We start from the raw sequence: 22,945 nt of genomic DNA, 5'->3' as shown, positions 1-22,945 counted from the left end.
CTTTTTGACGCAAAACTGCGCTAATGCAGTTTTGCGCCAAAAAAATTAGCGCCGGCTAACGCCATTCTGAAGCACCATGCGGGCGCCGTATTTATTCAATGACGTTAGCCGGCGTTAGCCGCCGGCGCTGTCTGGTGTGCGTTAAAATAAACGACGTACACCAGGCAGCGCCGGCGTAGGGGGAAAATGGAGTATGGGCGTCCACAAATGGTGCAAGTCAGGCTGAGGCAAAAAAATCGCCTCAACCCGATTTGCACCATTTTTTTACGACGCCCAACCCCCATTGAAATGACTCCTGTCTTAGCAAAGACAGGAGTCATGCCCCCTTGCCCAATGGCCATGCCCAGGGGACTTCTGTCCCCTGGGCATGGTCATAGGGCATAGTGGCATGTAGGGGGGCACAAATCAGGCCCCCCTATGCCACAAAAAAAAATTAAAAAAAATACTTACCTGAACTTACCTTAATGTCCCTGGGGTGGGTCCCTCCATCCTTGGGTGTCCTCCTGGGGTGGGCAAGGGTGGCAGGGGGTGTCCCTGGGGGCAGGGGAGGGCACCTCTGGGCTCATTCTGAGCCCACAGGTCCCTTAACGCCTGCCCTGACCCAGGCGTTAAAATCCGGCGCTAATGCAGGTTTTTTAGACCCGCCCACTCCCGGGTGTCATTTTTGCCCGGGAGTATAAATACGACGCATATGCATCGGAGTCATTTTTAAAGACGGGAACGCCTACCTTGCATATCATTAACGCAAGGAAGGTGTTCACGCAAAAAAATGACGCTAACTCCATGAACTTTGGCGCTAGACGCGTCTAACGCCAAAGTATAAATATGGAGTTAGTTTTGCGTCGAATTTGCGTCGAAAAAAACGATGCAAATTCGGCGCAAACGGAGTATAAATATGCCCCTAAATGCCTGGGGAAGAACAGAGAGAGAAACCACATAGCCTCGGCGTCTGAAACACCAACTACTGAACGAAACAATACCATGACATTTTCTCATTAGATGTGTCACTAAATGTCTAAAAAAAGAAAACAAATTCCGGGCCAATGTTTGAGTCGAGACGCCCCACCAGCAGGCCTCCTTAAAAGTAACTGCTAGTTACGTGGCTGCTTTAAACATTGCATTTTCCTTGTATTTAGTCATTTAAATTGGAGATATTGTAAGGGAATTGGGAAGGGGTATGACTGTTTGTATATTCGTCATTTCAAAACAATGAAGTCTGGTTATAAAAAAAGTGTGTATTTTAGTTGGCATGTAGTCAGTCACCTGCATTTTTTTCTTGCTTCATTTGTTGTTTTTCTTGAACTTTTGTTCTTTGTTTCTTGGCAGGATTGTTTGAAGCAGACGTGCACCCAACAGTTATTTTTCAGAAGCCCCGCTGATGGTGCGAGTAAATGGGAACGTTGGCGCTCTGTTTGCTTTTCAAATACAAAGTGTTTTTCTTCTATTGAGCCACGAAACTTGGCAGGTCCCAGGTGGTAAGGAATTGCTTTCACTCGAAAGTAATTTGGGGGTGACCAGATTATGAGAAACGAAAATCGGGACATGCCAGCCATAAAAGTAGGAATTAAGGGCCACAAAGACCAAGGAATATATCTGGCCTGTCCCGGCCAGATACATTCCTTGGCCATTGTGGCCCTTAACGCAGAATGAAAAAAAGAAATGAAAAAATGCAAGAACTGAGACTCCCACAAAGTTGTGGGCTCATAATGTTTGCACACACCTGGATGGTGCCATAATCTGTGCTGATGTCTTTAAAATGTATGGTTCCTGGGCCAACGGGCTCCAGTGGCAGAAACAGGCACTTGCTTATGGTTATGATTACTTTGTTCTCATACTTCAGTATTCTGGACCTGAAATGGTGTAACTGGCACGATCTTCAAGTGATAATGAAATAATCTTGAACATTTATCAGAGTACTCTTGCATGGAAACTGGGATAATCCAGTATTGCCACTGGGGTACTCAAGTGGATTCCCTGCTCATCTTGAACTGATACTGGGGCTGTCTTAGACTGATGATGTTGTAGTCTCGTGAGGATACTGAGGTACACTTGAATGGACACTGGGTAATCTTGAATTCATACTTTGAAGGCCTTGAGCAAATACTGGGATTTTGATAATCATAATGGTCTTCCAGAGTATTTCTGAAATGATGTTAGGGTACTTCTAATCTCATAGAAGTCTAATGCTGAGTAGATACAACACGGAGCATAATCCACTTCCACAGTAATCGCAAATTCATGCTGAAGTTACACTGGTGTTATCTATTTTATGGTTGGTAAATCCCTCTCATTTTCAGAAATGTTGATCTAATGGTGATGTGATCATAAATACATGGCAGGGTAATCCTATTTTTCTTCCTTCCTGAGATAACCAACATCTTCTTGAGTTAAAATTGGGGTGAATGTATGATCATTCTAGTGCAATCTTGGACTGATAGGGCGGTAATGATAACATTATATCTGGGTGGTCTTGTGTTTATTTTGGGGTTCTCCTATTCTACCACAGTAACCCCCAAAAACATTCAAAGACCTGCCCATTATCTACTCCATCTCAGAGCTGATGACAGAGTTCTTTGGGGCAGGAGGGAAAGAGCTGGACAAAACAATGTCCCATTCTAAGGTCATACCTGTCAGCTTAAAATATCTGGTTAAAAACTCCTATGGTTCAGCAGCGCTCACTGTTTTGCATAATTAGCCATTGGAGGCTGCAGTACACGAGAGGCATTAATAAACCTGACAGATGCAAACATTTTCTAGGTTGCATTTTCAATGTCATCTAAAACACTGTTTCTCGTGTTGCTATTGCCCATGAAAGGCAGTGTAATGCAGGCTTGCCTTCATGGATGCTTGAACAATCGCATATTTTAAATCTTGACTACTTGGAAGTGAAGATTATCAGGAAAACAAAATATAATAGGTAGTGCATCCACCACTTATTGATTTACAGGGCTTTAAAATGGCAGAGGTTTATGGTAAGGGTGCTTATTGGCTATATCCGTGCCTGTTTTAGAGATGCATTCCTTTCATACGATATCATAGAACTATCATGACTGGTTACCTAGAGGAAAAAACAGTGGTTAGCAAGTCAATGAAAAATGTGACTACTACTAAGCCCTCAGTAAACCCTGCACCATGTTATTCCTCATTCATTGTCCCTGGATGCTAAATCCTATCGGGTGGGAAAGTATTACTGCATATGGGTACCATGATAAGGGTTAACTAAGTCAACCTACAGCACAATGAGAAAACTGTTTTAGTGCCTGTTCATTTCTTGTGTTGTCAAAGTTTTTATGTTTTACATTCGCTGTAACCATCTGATGAAAACACTTGTTGAAAACGGGGTGAAATCACAAATAGTGAGTGATGAACGCTTTCTGTGTTCATCAATAAAGTAGCATTCATGTTAAAATAGGCACAAATACAATTTATGCCTAGTTATAAACTAGCTTTACAGCCTTTTTCTGGGTGCTGTGGAAAATCTGAAATTGTGTGCGGATTGGGTTTTCATCTGATTTCTAGTGCAGAATAGTGGACTGACTGCACTTCTACTCTGGATTTTTTTCTTCTGCATACTCATTCTGATACTCTGGAGGAATTTGCACTGCAAAAAGGAGGCGCAAAGAGACATACTGAGAAGCAATACAAGCGGATAAGGCCGATTATCATGGGCTTCAATTCACCAAAAGGCCAGGGGTAGCGGAAGTGACTTCACACACCCTTTGACCTCCACTTTCACTCACACACACTTATGCATACACACAAATTCACACATATACATTCTCTCACCCGCAAGCACATACACAACATACATATAAAAACATTTTTTACTTACTTCAGCTGCCATGTACAGGTATATTCCAGCTAACTGTACTACTTTTATGTTTATTACACTAATAGGGTCATATGTACGAACACATTTTCCCATTGACACAGAATGGGAAAAACACTTTGGTACATCTGGCCCATAGTGAATAATATACTATTATTCACTATTAGTGTAATAAAAAAGACAGAAAAAAAAGAGAGTGGAGCCCCAGCTGCTCCTGTGTTCCTGGCTCTGCATTTGCCACCTTTCAGGCCAGTGGTTGCAAAGGCAGCGCTAGCGGTAGCAAAGGGCAGCTGCAAACCTTGGCGACCAGTAATTGACGTCCATGCTGATTCTGCGTATTCTTCTCTTTTCCCACTTTTCCCAACATGATCATAATTAAAATTAAAGACGCCCAAGGAAAAAGTATTATCCTGCAGTAGTGACGTTTTGGCTCAACAAAGTTTGCGCTCAATATCCCCCCAGATTCTGATGAAGGGATAGGACCATTTTTCTCTTTTCTGAAAAACACTGAATGAGTCGTCAGACTTCTAGGGCTCATGGCTCAGTGGACCAATGCATCTACTCTAAATTACGGGTCTGACCTCATGGTTCTCATGGTTACAAGTTTAAATCGCGGGAGTCCCACTCATTGTTTCATCCTTTTGAGGTTCATTAAAGGAACACCTTCTTTGATTTGGCTAAACCTAAACATCTGTTAATCAGAGCCAAGATACACCAAGAGTGAACATTTTCTTTACAATGTAAGTCAATGCAGGACTGCTGAAAAATAACCCCTTTTCCGAAAAATGCAGGTTCAGGTGGTTTTACAAAATACAAAAAACGGGTATTCCACAAAATGGAATCTTGTGCTGAAGAGTCAAAGGAATTTCACTCTTCCGATGGACAGGAAACAGTACAGGGTCATAAAATAGGCTCGGGCATCAAAATAAAAGTTTCGATAGCTAAAAATGTGTCTCACATTTGCAGATCAGGACAGTTTTCAGCTTGTGAAGACACTATTTGTGGTTTGCAAAGTATGGAACACTGCATGTGATTGAGCTTGGTGCAGACATGTTTATGGTAATATCTGAGAAATCAACGGTTAAAAAAGAGCCCAATGGACCACACAACAGGCCCACAAACAGACAAAAAACAACCACACATTGACCTGTCAGAACCCCTACTGGCACTGCCTAATTGCTCTATATCAGTGGTACTTTACCTTTTGACTTCTGTGGACTCCTTTAATCTTTAGTGGAATATGAGGACCCACACTGAGTCATTACTGGAAGCTGGGGACCTCCCTATGCAGTTTCTAACATTTCCACTTGAAAAATATCCACACACATATAGAAACAATTATACATCAAATAAATACACAAAGATGAAATTGGTTATGTAATTCACACAGAAATATAGACAAATATAAATGTTAATTTTAAGGGGCAGGATGGAGCTCTTTTAATTCCTGTTTTTAATTTGAAAGTCACAGCATGCTAAACTCTAGCACATCACTTTGTCTTTTTGCTCCTAATGCATGCTCTCTTTTTGTCAGCACTTCAGTTGAGACCACCCATTGACCATGCTAAATTGTGTCTGCTGTACTTGTGCTGCTCTAATGAATAAAAGCTAGGATAGTAATTATGGGCTTGATTCACAAAGAGCCTCCTCATTCTTGGCAGGAGCCCGCACTTGTGGGGACCTCCGCACTGCAGTGGTCCCTCTATGAGTGCGGACCCCTGCTGCAACTGCAGGACCTCTGCCACAAGTGTGGAAGCCCTTTGTGAATCGGCCCGTAATTTTTTCCCTCCAGTTTCAAAACCTTCACATTTACAGAGCATTTTAACATTTTCGATTTTTTTTTTTTTTACAGTTTATTTCTTTATGCACAATGTAATAATCTACTAATAATATGTATTTAATTTTCTTCACAGTCAGGACCCCCTGAGTAGGTGTTGCGGACCACAGGTAAAGAACTAATGCCTTATAGGCCAGTCTGACTCTGATACAGTATGAAACACACACATCGACTTCACTTTCTCTCAGATTGCAATGGCAGCTCCTTGTCCACAGTGCTCAGCACCATACACGTGCACCTAATGCTCTACCCAGCCCTCTCCATTACTGAAGTACACATCATTCGCAAAACATACATGAAAGACGATCTTCCCTAACTAAACACAATGATAAAAGCCAACCCCGACTCACATCAAACAAACCTCAGCACTATAAAGGATCCTCAGATTCCTAAAGCACTATGGAATCAACAAAAATAGTACAAGTATGCTGCATGTATGCAAAACAATACACTGTGATATTGATACTATCATGTTTTCACTTAATTCAGGCCTTTTAAGATTATTTGATGGCAAAAATGCCAGCAAAAGTCTTTGGTAACCTCTACAGCCCACTCACCAACAACTTTATACTTTGCCACCTCAGATTGTGTTTGCCTCTCTCGTTTCATACAGATTTGCATAGAAGAGGATGACAATATAACCAATATCTATGTAGCTTTATTATGTAAACAATAAATAGCATTAACAATATTACATATATAGCAGTTAGAGCAGCACAAAACCAGAAAGCTGCCTAACTTTCACGAATCTGCCTAGATCAAAGTTAACACCCATAACGAACATGCAGGCGGCAGCTTACTTTGGTCTATGCTGGCAGGGTGACTTGATGAGACGAATGTTTGCAGCTGATAAATGCAGAATCCAGAGATCAGATGTTTGAGTTCTGGCAAGGCAGACGCAGCTTTCCATCTATCCCAGGTCTTAAACTTGAGGACCATAAATTGGTTGATAATGTTTGTGTTTATAAATGAAAGTAGTATATCAAGCTCTGCATAGGAAATCAACAATTATTCCAGCGTCACTAAAGTTCCCAAGAGGCACTGCTTCGCCGGTTTATAAAATGGCAACATCTTATTGAGCGCCACTGTGGGTAGTCATAGGGGCATAAACATGTGGCCAGAGTTAGGGGTATAGCCAGTGTTGGTGTGGCTGCTCTGCCAGAAGGGCCAGTGTGTGGGCCTTTCAAGCTGTCCCATGTGGCACTGCCAGACTACCTGAAAGGCCAGTACAACACTGGATATATCCAGGGCCATTGGAATTATGTAGCAGAGAGAATACAATTATGGGGTAGGGTTAACTAAATTATGGAAGAAAAACATGGGGTGTAATATGGCACATTTTGAGGTAACATTCCATCCCTATTTTGTTATTTTTACACATTTTAACACGGTCTGTGGAAAGGTTTTACCCTATTAGTTTAACATTTAAATACAGTAACCTGCAACTGAAAGGTGACCTGCTACTGTGCAGCAAAGGGCCTGCCACTGCGGCAACACGTGTGGCGGTATTCTTAGTAACTTTTGATTCATTTGTCGTAGAAACAGAAAGCGTTTTAAAACAAAAAAAAAAAAACTGCAAACTATGCAGAAAACGATGTATTATGTAGCAGGTGTGGAAAACCCAGAATTATGCGGAAAACACAGCTGTCGCAGAATTGCATAATTCCAGTGGCCCTAGGTATACCCCACTATGTAGCATGCAGTATATCACACGACAAAACACTCTCATTCTCTACATCGGGCTAGCCAGGTACGTCCAAACAGGTATACTTGTAGAATAAAACAGTTAATACAGTCAGGTAGACAATGCGGCGGTAAACAGCGATTTCACATTTACCACGACAAGTAAGCAGTAGGGGAAGTACTGGCTACAATACAATTATGTGTTTAAAAAAAAGTATTAACGCCAATAAAGTGTAATCTAAGGAAGAAGGGTCTCATTGATGGATGTGGGGGGGAGGCATTCTTTGGTGCCGCCGCTCTTCTATAAATCTGTGCATTCTTCTAACGTATAGCTCTGGCAGCCTGGCACAGCTCCTGAGCAGCAGCAACAGCGCGCGCGCTTTATCCCTCCAAGGCGCTCTCTCATAAGAAGGCTACGTGCTTTAAATACTTCTTTCTGGAGAGAGGAGCCGGGCCGTTCTTGGGGCCTGCCTCACCTGGCCCGGCTGCCACTCTCGCCGGCTCAGCGAAGGAAAATACGGTAATCCTAATGTAAATATCAGACTCTCCGCTCATCCCTTCATCGCCGGACCCAAATCCCCTTCCACAGCTGCGGCCCCATCTCGGGCAGTTAGCGCGCCGGAGACGCTTTCCACAGTATCACTGCCTGACACTTCCCGCCGCAGGCCCGTCCTCCTCCCAGGCTGTGTCAACAGTGCCGAAGGTTGTCTTTAATATGCAGAGCGTTGTACCATAGTACATCAGATTATATAACTGCATTTGAATATATTTATTATAAATGTACCAGCGTTCACACGCCTCCCTGACGATGCCATTCGTCATCCAAGAGGTAAATCAATTGTCATACGCCCTCCAAATGTGTCCTGGATTTTTATTATAAATCCAGCAATACTACAGTCTGTATCATCACATACAAGAGTACTATTGGCCTAGGATCACACAATTTGGTCAAGTGGGAAAGCTAGCATTGGCCCTACATTTTCTGGTTTCACAAAATGCAGTTCAGCAAATAGATGGGTCATTCTTCCTCTCTCCTGCTCTAAGTCAAAGGTTAATGATTTGTCTTTAATTCTTGGTGCATAAGGGCAGGGTGTGTGTGGTAGGCAGAATATACATGACATTTCAGTTCATTTAGTGCTCAAGGGTTCAAGAGGACTTCAACCTCTTGGAGGGGCACTCACAGGTACAGTATGCCTGCATTGCAGGGGTCGCAGATGCCTAGCTTGCATCTAGTGCTCCATTACAGTGCACAAGGAAGTCAGATCATCAAACAACTAGGGGTGATCAGGTGCAAAAAACAAATGTCTCACTAATTCCCATAATTTTCTTAAAAAATCTGCCAGCTTCCTAAAGTACAAAGATGGCAAAGGTAAACAATCTTTGGCAAAGCCAAAAAGTCTGGCCTTGGCAAGCCTAACTACAATGATTTTTTTTCTTGCAAATAGGCTTTAAAGTTCAAAAGTATTTAACAAGTTCAATGCTAGTACCTAGAAGGGCCATGCACTTGCTTGGAAAAAAGTAAAAAAAAAATATATATATCGAAGCAAAAAAAGAAAATATACATGAAATTAAAGTAGACATTTTCTCACCGCCCTGGCACTGAAATAGCCTACTTTGTAAGTAGATGAGCAAAAGCAAAATATCATAGTGAAGATAGACAACTGCTGTCGTGGTAGGAGGAGGCAAAACGGGCACAGGATTTGAAAAGACTTACAAATGAAGAGGACTGACCGACAACCCACTGTCTCTGTACATATATGCAGGGTCGGACTGGCCTATAAGGCAATCAGGCCATGCTCTAGGGGCTGGACTCACAGATCAGGGTGTGGGCTGTTTATTTTTTTTAGCAGTTTGAGGACCTGTTTTATAGCCAGGCAGGCCAGTTTTTACTGTTGATTTTCTTGATATTACCAAAAATATTTCCTGCAGCAAAGAAAAATGAATGCTATCGCACACACTTTGTGCAAATACTCATACAGCATGTCTTTACAAGTTCAAAACTGGCCAGCTGTGCAATTATGGGCCACCATATTTAGCTACCTGGCACGCTGTGTATGTGCTGCCCAGTCCTAATTTTTGTCCCAATCTGACCCTGCACATACGATTATATTTGTATTTATGTTTTTTTTGCAAATTGTAGCTAGTGCAATAGCCTGAATTTTATCTAGGCAAGACCTAAAAGGGAATGTTGGGTAGAAAAAAAAAAATAGGCCATGTGTGCCAGTGCAAAAGTTGCTGCTGCCATCCAGGGTTGTTCGACAGCCACGCACTGGTATTTTTCCTACTGGGGAAGTGCCTCCCCAAGGGGTGGACTTCGAGAGGTGCACAATACTAAATGCCTAGGTATGGAACAGTGCTAGATTACCTGCTGCCACTTATTTTTTAAGAGGCCCCGAATGGCAGCGAGTAAGGAACATTAACCCTTTGAGAAGGCAGGTAAAATGTCATGAATTCGCAATTGTGTGTTTTTCCACAAAGCCTGAACAACAATCAGACACAGACCTGGGAATAATCCATCTTGGCCAGTTGGTGGCTGTTGGGTGGCCCAGGTAGATTAATTGGTGGACTCAGCCCTGTTTTCTGTTGCAAGATACATCCCCACTAAAGAAGTACTAAGGCTGCAACCATTCCTGTTGCCAGTTCTGTGAGTAAAGGAAGCTTGCACTTATGTACCATTTCTAGTCCTACTTCGATTGGCCAAGCAAACCTGTACCGTGCAGCCTTAATGTGTTAGAGAAAACCTCGGACTTTTTGCACATCCATTTTTGACTCCTTTTGTTAGGGGAGAGGAATCTTCTTTCTCGCCCAGCAAGGTGCTTTAAAGCACTACATTTCGGTGGTGCATGTGCACACCTAGGCATTCAGGAAGCGAAACCCACGTGTAATGGACTCTTGTGTGGAAAAAAATATTTCCCAAGATGCTGATTTATTTCATTCTTAAAAACGGATAATGAAAGGGAAATAATGTTTTTAGTTTGTACATATCAAGGCCATAACCCCGTTTGAACTCTACAATCAACCCTGGTAACTTGTGTAAAGACACACACTAACCAATCAGTGCAACACCTTCAATGTCCGTTAAAATCTGAGGCAATATCCGTCATTAATGCCCAGTGTCCGGCATGAGCACGTAATTTCCACAAGTTTGTACTTTGTGGCCACATGTTAACTCTCTTCTTAGTACACAGTAAAGCCCTACCGAAGTAAATTAAGTAACCAACACAACTAGATACAATTGCCCTGTGATGTCATCAACACAGTGTACTAGATCCTGACGTCAGCATGTAGCTTACCCAGTGGTGGCAGTTCACAGGATGGTGGCCCAGCAGCCATAAGAACATAACGTATACTCATTCTCCAGTGACTAAGATCCCGAGATCAATGGGTAACCACTCAATCCTCATAATCCCAGTAAGGCGCATGGTTGTCCAGCGCCCATAATAATGTAGTACATCACTTATTTGTCTATTTTCAACAGCATACCAATAGTGCACACACTTCCCAATTTGCTGTTTTCACAATGCCCGAGTAGACTATCCACCTTAGTTTACACATATGGCCTGTGCCTGTGGAAAGAAAGGCACATGCAGAGATACACGGAAACACGAGCAGGCACACACATTCCATCCACCCCATCGTTACATTGTTATTTCCCCACTTCCAGAACTTGAAGATACTCACGGTCAAGCAATGTTACACTGTTGCTACTCCCCGTGCTCAAAATGTAGCTCGCACTCCTGCTCTCTGTTAAAAAATACAAGAGAGAGAGAGAAGCATAGGGAATAACGTGTGCCGGACCTTCAAGTTCTGAAACTGCACGAACTCAAGTGGGTAAATAAAATAACATTATAGCCCAATGTTACTGTGGTTGTTAAAGGCCCTGCATATGGCTCGGGCCTCTAACCAAGGAGAGGGCCTTTAACAACCGGTATAGCCTGAGGCACAAGAGCCTAAACATTCCACCCACTGAGGGTAGAATGTTCTAAATTAAAAAGGGAAAAACACAAACATTGGAAAGTTGAAGTAAAAGGCTTAATCTGACGATGTTTAGTCCTGAGCCACTTTACTGTCTTCAATGGTGCCATGTCACTCCTCTGAAGGGGCAGTATATTTGTGCATGTTTCTGTGCATTTCTGTGTGTGCCCTTCTTTCCACAGCATGTGTGTACAGGAATACGTCTGTCAAAACAAATTGTTTTTGATTTTGTGTAGTGAAATATTTTTGCAGAAAACAGGTTTCTCATGAGAGTAGGAGTGCAAGAATAGTTGTTGAAACCAGGGGTGGCTCCTCCGCGCGGGCAGAGGAGCGTCGACCCGCCCCACCCGCCAGCAGCAGGAGATGCAAAACTTTTATAGTAAAAAATAATAAACTTGGTTTATAATGTTTTTACTATAAAAGTGGGCGGGGCCAGAGGCGTGAGTGCACAGCACTCCCACTCAGTGCGCATGTATGTTTGGCCGGCCGTCTCAGGCTGGCCAAACATACATGCGCAGTAGGGTCTCTCCAACCCGGTACTGCATTGCCAGGTTGGAGAGAGCAAGCAGAGACTCCCACTCTGCTTTGAGCAGTGTCAGGATTGGCCACAGAGCAGGTTGGGAGCCTGTGCCTGCAAGAGCAGAGCAGAGCGCGTGGAGCGGCGCAGAAAAAGGTAAGTTTTATTAATTTTTTTTTGTTGGGTCCCCCCCACCCTCCCTGCCATGTACCGCCCCTTTTCCTTCCCGCGAGCCACACCTGGTTGAAGCCTTAAAGTGGTTTCATTACACATGGAGCAAACCGCGGGCATATATGGCAGTAAAACTGCCTCAATTTCCATTATTTTAGCACAGCACTAGGAATGGTAAATTATTAACGTTATTTCAGTATTTTGAGAGATCTACCTCCTTCAACGTTTCCAATATTCTAAGAAAGGATTCAGGGAATCATATTAGAAATTATATAAGTGCTGTCCTGAAATATTCTAGGACACCTACACTCCTATCTCCCTCAATATTCTAGAAAATATATATTAATAGTAAAAGATCTGCCCTTGAATAGCAAGGGACGACTTCAAGTGTCTGCCTAGAACCAAAATCCTCTAGAAGCTTAGTAAAGAATATACTATCAGTTCTGAAATAATTAAGAACACATAGTTCTGTTATATCCTCTAATATTCTAAATCAGGAGTTAGAAATTATAAGATACCTACCCTTGAATATTTAGGAAGAATTTACTTTTCATAATCCTGGTGGTTATGTATTCCTGAAAATGAGTAAAACACTTTTCTTGAGGTATTTATTGATAACGTGGTTGACTTTTGTTTAACTGTATTGAATATGCGCTGTATTTACTACAGAGGTTTAGGTAAAATTATATTAGTCAATCATAAAGCTTGGATCAGATAGCCAAGCCTAGCAGCATCACAAATGAAAATCCCATCGGTGTGCTCTGCATGTAGGGTTGGTCCTTCTTTGAATTCTATACTGGAACACACCAGTGACAAAGGAAGGTTGTGATCAGGTTGGCAATGTATCCTAAATGCACTCTGCCTGCAGCTCAGCGTCAGAAGCCTACTGATTCAAACTAATACCTTAACTACTGTACTCATAGCAACCTCTGCATTACTGCAAGTAAAGAACCCTTATTATCATAAATAATGTTCCACTACTATAGTTTTTGTTAGGTATTTTATTAATTTTCATACTTCTAAAGCACAGATAGATAGTAACCTATTGATTCTGTAATTCACCTTTTAGTTGCCAAATCAAAACTGGACCTTTGATCGCTTAAATTCAACATTTGTAAGTCATGTAACCAAAGCCCCGACAAAGCCAAAAGAAGAGACTGTGTTAGCCTTTCCTAATACAGCTACATTTCTGAGCCATTCAATGTCCTCACTGTCAGTCACTGAGCAATACACGAATAACAATATTCTCAACAACTGCCCAAAAATCCACATGTGTCACTTGATTCCAACTTCATACGTGTGATTTTTCCAAGTCTCATCGAGTGGCTGAAACAAATGCTTTCAGCACTTGACCCAGCCACTGAACAGACTTCTTCAAGAGCTTCACATATACTTGAACTGTCCTTTGGAAAAGAAGCAAGTTCGCACTTGCACACTACCAGAGACGCAAAGCTTTAGAGATCTCACAAAATTCATAGTTGGCGCTGTAGATTTATATTGCTAAGTGAATGTGCAAAACATCTAGTCTTAGAAACCTGATATATTGGACATTCTTGGAAGCCAAGCCTAGAGCAGGGATGCAGCCATGCTCTAGGGACAGCATGATTGTGTTGCAGTAGGGCTTGTCACACAGCAAACAGATAACACTGGGAACAGGAGGGTCGTATAGGCTCCCATTAAATGTGCACAGTGCGGCTGGCGGACAGGAGTCTGGGGGATTCAAATACAGAGATGTGCATGCATGAGGTGAGGCCCAGTTATTACCAAGAAAACAACAACCACGAAGTTTCAGTGGCACCTGATGGTAGACATGGAGAGTCCAGTGGGCACCTAACCAAACCAATGAATTTTCACTTGAATATGAATTGCAGTCACAGCCTCTAGGGAAACATAGTAAACAGGAGTTCTGTTTAGACGTCTGATTTGTTTTTGTTAAACATGATGCTTTTTCACATGATGATCACAGAGTGGAAAAGGGGTTGAAAGGCTGGAGCCCTTCATCTCTTTTTATTTAGTTCAAGTTAATTTTGCAAGTTTAATTATCCCACAGGTCCTCTTTTGAGCCGTAGCACTGTGTGTGCTATGAAGGTGCCAGATACTAGCAGTAAGTTATTCCCCTTTTCTCAGAAGTTGGTGAAATTATTTCTTAGGCAGTACAGAATATACTTTTCATAGATGGTCACTGTTTTGATATGTTACCAGGGCAGTGGGTGGAACTGTGGGAAGCACTGTGCAGATCAGCTGCTCCTTTTTCAGTTAGTGTTAAGTATTTACCTGATTACAGGGCATAACACAGAACAGCTTATACAATGGCTAGGTACTGGGCTTTCACACCCAAGCCACACTTGGAAGAAGTAGTTTGATTTATGGGCATTTGTTTCAATCAGGCATTTCTTGCAAGACAATTTCATGTTTATAAACCAACATAAAAGAAGAGGAGGAAACTATATCACTATAAATGAATGTCCAAAAGAAAAAAATGTAATCCTAATAAAAAACAAAAAAACTCTTCAATATGATAGTGGCTGTCTCCTTCAATCTGTTGTTCAACCACATCGGACTGGGTGATCACCAGTTCTTTGACTTCGGGCTCTGCAGTTTTAAGGTCAAGCATGTGAGTGCATGCATTAGTGCATGCTTCTCGCTTGCAAGACTCTGTTCTGTACCAGAAAGGGCTTGGATGTTTGCCTGTCACTTACCATTTGTTGGCTTGCATGGCACTCTTCCTTACAACCTCGTCATTTGTCACTGCAGGGCGAGCATCATTTCCATTGTTCTGTGTGGAGTAGGGACTAAGCACTGATTGATTCAGCGTAATCAGTGCCTGTCTGCTGCGTCCGACTTGATTGAGGTACTATTTTGTTCTTTTTTTAATTTCTAGTGCCCTGCAAACAGAAGGCTTGTGACTGGCAAAAAACATGCCCAGCAGGACAAACAAAATTGCAAAGTTTAATTTTTTATAGCTAACTTTCTTTAATTTTGCCAAATCTTCTTTTCTCACTTTCCACTCATGTTTTCTTTTGTTTTTGCTCGTGGGCGTTCTTCTCAAAAGATTATGATTATCTTGTTTGAAATATTGCAGAGCATTATTGTTTCTTTATTATGTGTTATTTCTGAAATTATGCTTAAACTCCTAATCGTGAAGCATACCCCAATCCACTCCACTCCAATCCACCCCCTACATTCCACCCCACTCCAATCCAAACCATTCACCCCACTCTAATCCACTCCAACCCATCCCGAACCTCCCAACCCACCCCATCCCAATCTAATCTGCCCCACTCTAATCTAAAACAATCTGCACCACTCCAAAACAATCTGCCTCACTCTATTCCAAAACAATATTCCCCATTCCAATCTAAAACAATATGCCCTACTACAATTCAAAGCAATATGCCCCACTACAATTCAAAACAATATGCCTCACTGCAATCTGCCGCTCACCAATTAAAAACAATCTGCCCCACTCTAATCTCCCCACTGTAGTCCAAAACAATCTGCCCCTCTCCAGTCGTCCCACTTTAATCCAAAGCAATCTGCCCCTCTCCAGCCCGCCCCCCTTTAATCCAAAGTAATCTGCCCCACTCCAGTCTGCCTCACTCCCATGTGCCCCACTCCAATCCAAAACAATCTGCCTCACTCCAATTATCCCACTCCAATCAAAACCAATCTGCTCCACTCCAATCTGCCCCACTTCAATTCAAAACCATACGCCCCACTCCAATCCAATCCACTTCACCCCAATCCAATACACCCCACACCATCCCAATACACCCCACTCCCATCCAATACACCCCACTACCACCCAATCTACCCCACTCCCATCAAATCCACCCCACTCCCATCAAATCCACCCCACACCAACCCAATCCACCCCACTCCAGTCTACCCCACTCAATCCCCAAAAATCTGCCCCACTCTAATCCAAAACAATATATCCCACTCCAGTCTGCCCCCCTCCAATCTGCCCCCCTCCAATCCAAAATAACCTGCCCAACTCCAATCCATTTCAGTCTGCCCTAACCAAATCTGTCCCTCCTTAATCCACAATAACCTGCTCCACCCTGCCCCACTCCAATCCCAAACACCCACTCCAATCCAAAATAATCTGCCCCATTCCACTCCACCTCACCCCAATCCACCAACTCAGTCCACCACAGTTCATCCCACTACAATCTAGTTCAACCCACATCAACCCATTCCACCCCAACCCAGCCTAGTCCAATATACCCCACTCCAGTCCAAAACACCCCACTCCAATCCAACTAACCCAACTAAAATCAAGTCCACTGCTACTCAATCCATTTCACTCCAATCCACCCATACCATCTCAATTCATCCCACTCCAATGCAGTCAACTTTAATCCAATCCAGTCCACACTAATCTACCCTACTCCAATCCAATCAACCCCACTCCAAAGCAATTTAATCTACCTCACTTCACTACAGTCCACTCCTCTCCACTCAATTCATCCACACCAATCACATCCGCCACACTCCAGTCCAATCCACCACACTCCAGTGCAATCTGCCCCACTACAATCCATTCCAACCCTATCCAGTCCACTCTCAATCCAATCCACAACACTCAAACCGATCCATCCCACTATAATATACCTCACCCTAATCCACCTCACTCAATAGAATCCACCTCACTCCACCCCAGTCTGATCCACCCCACTCCATTTCATCCCCCTCCAATCCACCCCGTGTCAATCCAGTTCACCTCACCTCAATACTAACCAACCCTAGTCCAATCCACCTCATCCCACTCCAATCCACCCCAATCAAATCCATCACACCTCACTCCAATCCACCCCTCCAGTCCACCACACCCAAACCCACCCAATCCACCCCACTCCAATCCACCCCACTCTACCCCAATCCAGTCCACCCAACCGCAGTCCACCTCACTCCAATCCATTCCATCCAGCCTACCCCACTCCACTCTAATCCACCCCACTCCACCAATCCCAGCTCAGTTCATCCCACTTCAATCCATCCACCCATACCATCCCAATCCACATACCTCAGTGCAATTCACCCCACTCCCATACACACTCCGGTTCACCCCAACATCAATCCAACCAATTGAGTCCATCCAGCCCACCACAGTCCAACCCATCTAGCCCATCACATGCCAATCCACCCAACCCCACAATCCAATCCACCCCACTCTATTCATATTAACCCTACGCCAGTCCAATCCACCCCACCCCAGTCCAAGCCACCCCAATCCACCCCATCCCAAACCAATCTACCCCACTCCAGTTCAATTTAATCCACCTGACTCTACTCCAATTCAATGCACCCCACCCCAATCTAATCCACCCCACCCCAGTCCTATCACTCCAATCCAAATTACCCAACCAATCTAATCCACCTCACCCCATTTTAATCCACCCTACTCTACCCCAGTCCAATCCACCTCAATCCACACCACTACTTCAATCCACTTCAACCCACTCCACCCTATTCCACCCCACCCCACGACATTATCTGCCACTGAATCACTACACTGTACTCCGCTCTACTCAACTCTATGACATTCTACTTCTCTCTACAACATTCCAACAAATCCACTTTACAAGACTTTACTCCCCCACTCCACTGTGACACTCCATGCTTCTAACTTTTAGCCCTGCTCAGTAGCCACACTGGTGTACAACATGGCAAAACACATTGCAAAAGCCTATAGCGCTTGTGTAGGCAAGACCTATTGGCTTTGCCAATGCTTTTTTGCTCTGGCTTTACCTGAAGGTATACTCAATAATTTGTTGATTATCACATTCTTTAGATCCTATTTATGCATTCTATCAAAAATTCAATCCTTTTGTGCTTCGTTTTTTCCTCAGCATTGGCAAAAGCAACAGGGGCAGGTTGTACTGTGACTGGTGATGGATGAAACGTGTGAATTAATCTCAGCGACTGGCAATCGCTAGGGTGGAATCGTTTTTCTCACATTGTGCCATCTCAGTTTGGACCCAGCCATATGCAAATCAGTCTTGACCCTGTTCCTCATGGGAACACCAGAACAAAAGCAACCAGCGCCTTGAAACCCTCATGGGTATGTAGCGCGCTTTACAAATTGATTGATTGATTTTTGCCCTGATTTGGGCTCCTCAGTCAGTGCAGCTTGGTTGCACTTCATGAGGTGCAGAGAATGTGGCTTGTGTAGCGGAGGTGCTATCTCACGCCACAGAATCATCCTAGAACCCTCGTTATTGAAGGCCGAGCAGCTTCAGAGGCCAGGCAGGCAGCATAAAGATCATTGTTTATTGCAGAGGAACACTGATAAATTAGGGTGAACCTTTATGTGACAAGACATTAGGGAAAGAGGTATGGCCTCAGAACCCAGAATTAAAGTGACCAATGAAAGTGTGTTTTATGGCACTGACAGTGTGTAATATTTAACAGAACCAAGAGGTTTACGGGCTGCGATGACAATCACATATTTTACAAGGTGCTCCCTCCAAACTCCCTCCAAGAAGGCTTTTAAAACCCAATCAAACAAAACTCTGCCGCCATCAGAAGCAGCATATATCTCCCTTCTACCCAGCATATGTTTCTCTTGTTCCGCCAAACCCATTATCATATAATTTTCGAAGACCTATTTCTATAAAGATCAAACTGGCCGATAAAAGTCTCGGATGATTTTTGTTTACTCCTTTCAAGATGTGACAACGCATCTCAGTCGACCCTGATAAAGCAATTAAAAATAAATAAAGGAAAACGGGGGAAATGACAGAGGAAAGCTGTGGAACGGTAGGCGATAAGCATTCTGGCACCTAAAGGGAAGCTTCCACCGAGGTAGGAGGAAAATGAATGATGTCTCAGCTTGGCGCACAGATGCGAGAGGTGGGCTCTGGGTGTCGGTGAAAGCAGGTGGCGGGAATAAAACTTAAACACCTGTAATAGGAACCCCCTGGAGCCAGCCTTTCTAGTGCTTTGCCGCTCCAGCCACACAAGTCCGTCCGCAATAGAAAATAATGAGTTCAGATGGAACTCAAAATAGCGACTGTTTCTTTTCAGGGCTGTGGGGGGGTTCCCTCCGGCCTTGCAGTGTGGCCCCCAGAGTATCGCAGGATGAAAAAAGGCTTGAAGAATTCATGAACTGTTTGCCAGTGGGGTTTTCAAGATGTACCTAAAGTAAACGGGGAAAAGGGCAATATAGATCTGCCAGGGCCCATCCATTGAATAATAGGTCTCAAAACTCCAGGTCACAACATCAAACAAAGAAGCGTTCTGAATGCCTGTTGTTGGTGATTTGTAGCAATGGAGGACTGGGTTTTATTTTTTTTATACAGTAGATGGCCCCTTTAAATACATCCTGTTGTCAAAGTGGAGGTATCATGGCCCATATTGATACTTTTTGACGCAAACCAGCGATGGTTTGCGTCAAAGATTTTACCGCCGGCTAACGCCATTCCTACGCGCCATGCGGGCGCCTTATTTAAGGAATGACGTTAGCCGGCGCTGCGGACTGGTCAGAGTAAAAAAAAATGACTCAAACCAGGCAGCGCCGGCATAGGGGAAAATGGGAGTTGTGCATCCAAAAATGGTGCAAGTCAGGTTTGAGGCAAAAATCATGCCTCAAACCGGACTTGCGCCATTTCTTGATGCACAACCCCCATTGAAATGACTCCTGTCTTAGCAAAGACAGGAGTCATGCCCCCTTACCCAATGGCCATGTCCAGGGGACTTCTGTCCCCTGGGCATGGCCATTGGGCACAGTGGCATGTGGGGGGGGGGGGCAAGTTAGGCCCCCCATGCCACTTTAAAAAATATATATATATACTTACCTCAACTTACCTGTGATGGGTCCCCCCATCCATGGGTGGGCGAGGGTGGCAGGGGGTGTCCCTGGGGGCAGGGAAGGGCACCTCTGGACTCCTTCCATGGTCAGAGACCATGGAAGTGAGCCCACAGGTCCATTAACGCCTGCCCTCACCCAGGCGTTAAAAAACGGAACACATCAGGCTGTGTGACGTTTTTTAAGGCCCGCCCCCTCCTGTGCATCAAAAAAACGCACAAGTATAAATAAGGCGCACAGGCCCCTTAAAGTCATTTTTTGGGCGGGAATGCCTACCTTGCATGTCATTAACGCAAGGCAGTTTCCTGCATCCAAAAAATGAAGCACACTGAGGAATTTTGATGTCCGCTGGTTCGGTCGTCAAAGTTTAAATATGGTGCACAGTTTGCGCTGAATGTGCGTCCAAATTTTAGATGCACATTTGGCGCAAACAGAGTATAAAAATGTCTCCATATGTGGAGAGAGCACTCCAGCTGACTATCAAGATACTCTTTCACTCAGAGGAAAAGTTAGTCACTCCATCACTCAAGCATTCCATCCTTTGATCAACCTGCATTGCACACTCAAAACACAATTCCATCACTTAGTCCCAATACCTCTCAGTCAACCAACCTGTCCATCACTTAACTTTAACCCACAATGCAAAACGCCACCTTTCAACTCCATGACCCTGGCCTAAATAAACTACCAGTCTCCCATACAGCCACCTGTTCAAGTTATGAGTAACAGGGTAACTCAAACCCAGTGGGGGAAAGGGGAGTGGAAGAAAAGACATGGCTCTGGATCCTTGGACTCCTCCTTGGAAGATTGCTTCCTGGAGATGCACTTGGGCGTCACTCCCTGTAAGATGAGAAAATGTACTTACTTCCTATCTCACACTTTGTTAAACCGTTATACCTGCTTCATCCCCTTTCCCCGCCTACACGTGTTGTCTTCTATAGGATTTTATGGGAAGGAGTGGAAAGGACAGGAATCTCTGAAGATGGTCACTGTGTATGCACATGCAAAATTGCAGAGTTGTTACTCAGTTTATTGGATAAATGCAACATACGTTCGTTAAGTAGTTATAGAACTGTATACATACCACAAGGTATACCGGAAGCACCTAAAACCAATGTCTTGTAGAAAATAAGGGTAGGTCACAAAAAAATACATGTCTATATATATATATATATATATATATAAATATATATATATTTTGTAGCCCATGCAGCATTTTGGTGCCTTTCACTCCAAATTGCAGTGGTGCGCGGCCACTCCGCTGAGCTGATGCTGTCAATATCACCACTGAGAATGCGTTCCAGATTCTTCTTCATTGTGAAGAGCACTGATTGTGAAATATATATTTTAAAAAATCATGCTTCATACGTACATGCATACTAATTCCCTCAACCTTCTTAGAACAAGGTGACAGGTAACTTGGCAAGTTAACGCCACTCACCAGTCACACAGTTTGCCACATCATCCACATTTATTTATATAAATAATGATATACATGGCAGTAACCTATTACGCCAGATATATATTTGAGTTTATGCATGTCATAGTCTTTATACGTATACAATGTCAGAATATCTTTTTGGTCACAAGTCTGTTGCCTAAATTTCAATGTGACCCTTTTCGTGTGGGACACGAGTATCAATCGGCCTGCTTCTGTATAGAACTTAAGAGCTTGTCAGAGCATCAGAAACAGGAAACATTATGCCCAGTCCAGTTAAGTAATTTGCATGCTCGAGAGCGCTGTTACCGCCTTAAACATTTTAATTTTGTTGTCTCTTGATTCCCCCAGGAGAAACCACAACCAAGAACGCCTCGGAGCACAATAAAACAGGTAAGCCAATTCAGAAAGGCTGGGTTCTATAGGAAGGCTGAAACAACAAGCATTGTTTCCGGTCTTCGACATGGCTAAATAGCCCCCACAATCAAGATGGCTATTATCTTGCAAGTCTAAGCGGGACTTCGGTTCCCCAGTGCGGAAGCTTTTGTATTTTCCCCTGCATCGCCAGGGTCCTGTATATGTGTGCGCTACGCATTCATTTTGGAAGGGGCCTCAATGTTACTTGCAACCGGACTGAAGGTATACTGGGTCATGGCTCTGCTTTGAGAGGCATGACAGGTCCCCACTCAATCTTCCTGTCGCTTGTACAGTCGCCCTCTCCCAAACCCAACCACAACATCCCCTGATCAACCACCAGGTACCTCACTAAACAATTCCATCGCTCACTCAGTCACTGCCTACTTCAGCAAACTACCCCATCCTTACCTCAACCAACCTATTCCACACTTTCGCTCACTGCTTAATTAACAACCATAGCCCTCACCCAACCACTCCACCCATCACACAACCACAGCATCCTTCACTCAGCCACTTCATCCATCAAAAGACAATTTTGTCAACCACATTGCTCAGCTAACTATCCCATCTTTTTTGCATCCTCATATATCACCAAAACACTGCATTCCACACTTGCAGGAGACTGTCTAGAAGCAAACCATGCTTGTGAGAGGTTCCACATAACTACTGCATGTTTCCAAGAAAGTACTATTGAGGAAGTGCGGTAATCCATCAGAAAGTAGGAACTGATGCACATTGATGGCCTTGGTACATCTAGCGTACACATTTCTAGTCCTATTTGTTTGAATGTATGGCTCGAAATTGTAACTGTAAATTGTATTTACATAGTGCTTACTATTCCTGACGAGGGGTTGAAGTGCTGTGCAGCAAGTAGCACGCTACTCCGGAACCCAAGGTTAATATTTAGTAGATTAGAAATAATTGTTTCAACATTAGGTTTGTTAGATTTGTGGTCTTCGTTTATTGTGCCAAACAGGGATAGAATGAAGGGAATTGATCTGAAAGAGAAACTAGAACTTTGTTTCTTGTAAGTAGTGGTCATTTGTGTCTGTTAGATGAGGTGACATCGTAACAAAGGAGTGGGGCAGTTTAAGAAGAATGTTTGGGAGTTTGCAGTAGTCAGAAAGGTTTGGGATGGTAGGAGAAAGGAGAGATGGGAAAAGTGTTGAAAGGAGAACTTTTTTCTTTATAACAAAATTCAATTAAGTTATACATAAATATATGCACATGACACTTGGTAAAGTTGTATTGGCTAGAGAAGACCC

The 22,945-nt window shown here is 43.5% G+C and overlaps 1 long non-coding RNA gene across 1 annotated transcript in view; it reads left to right on the top strand.

Moving 5' to 3' along the window:
- Positions 1 to 1,329: 1,329 nt before the first annotated feature.
- LOC138267718 (uncharacterized) overlaps positions 1,330 to 22,945 on the top strand; it is a 28,433-nt gene continuing 6,817 nt past the window's right edge. Inside the window, exons 1-3 of the long non-coding RNA XR_011199856.1 lie at positions 1,330 to 1,475; positions 5,743 to 5,776; positions 21,615 to 21,656. This is a non-coding gene — a long non-coding RNA (uncharacterized lncRNA). The remainder of the gene's footprint in view (positions 1,476 to 5,742; positions 5,777 to 21,614; positions 21,657 to 22,945) is intronic.

This window comes from Pleurodeles waltl, chromosome 12 (assembly GCF_031143425.1).
Source record: "Pleurodeles waltl isolate 20211129_DDA chromosome 12, aPleWal1.hap1.20221129, whole genome shotgun sequence".
NCBI classification, from domain to species: Eukaryota; Metazoa; Chordata; class Amphibia; order Caudata; family Salamandridae; genus Pleurodeles; species Pleurodeles waltl.
The sequence above is the reverse complement of the archived record's forward strand: the minus strand, read 5'-3'. Positions and strand labels throughout refer to the sequence as shown.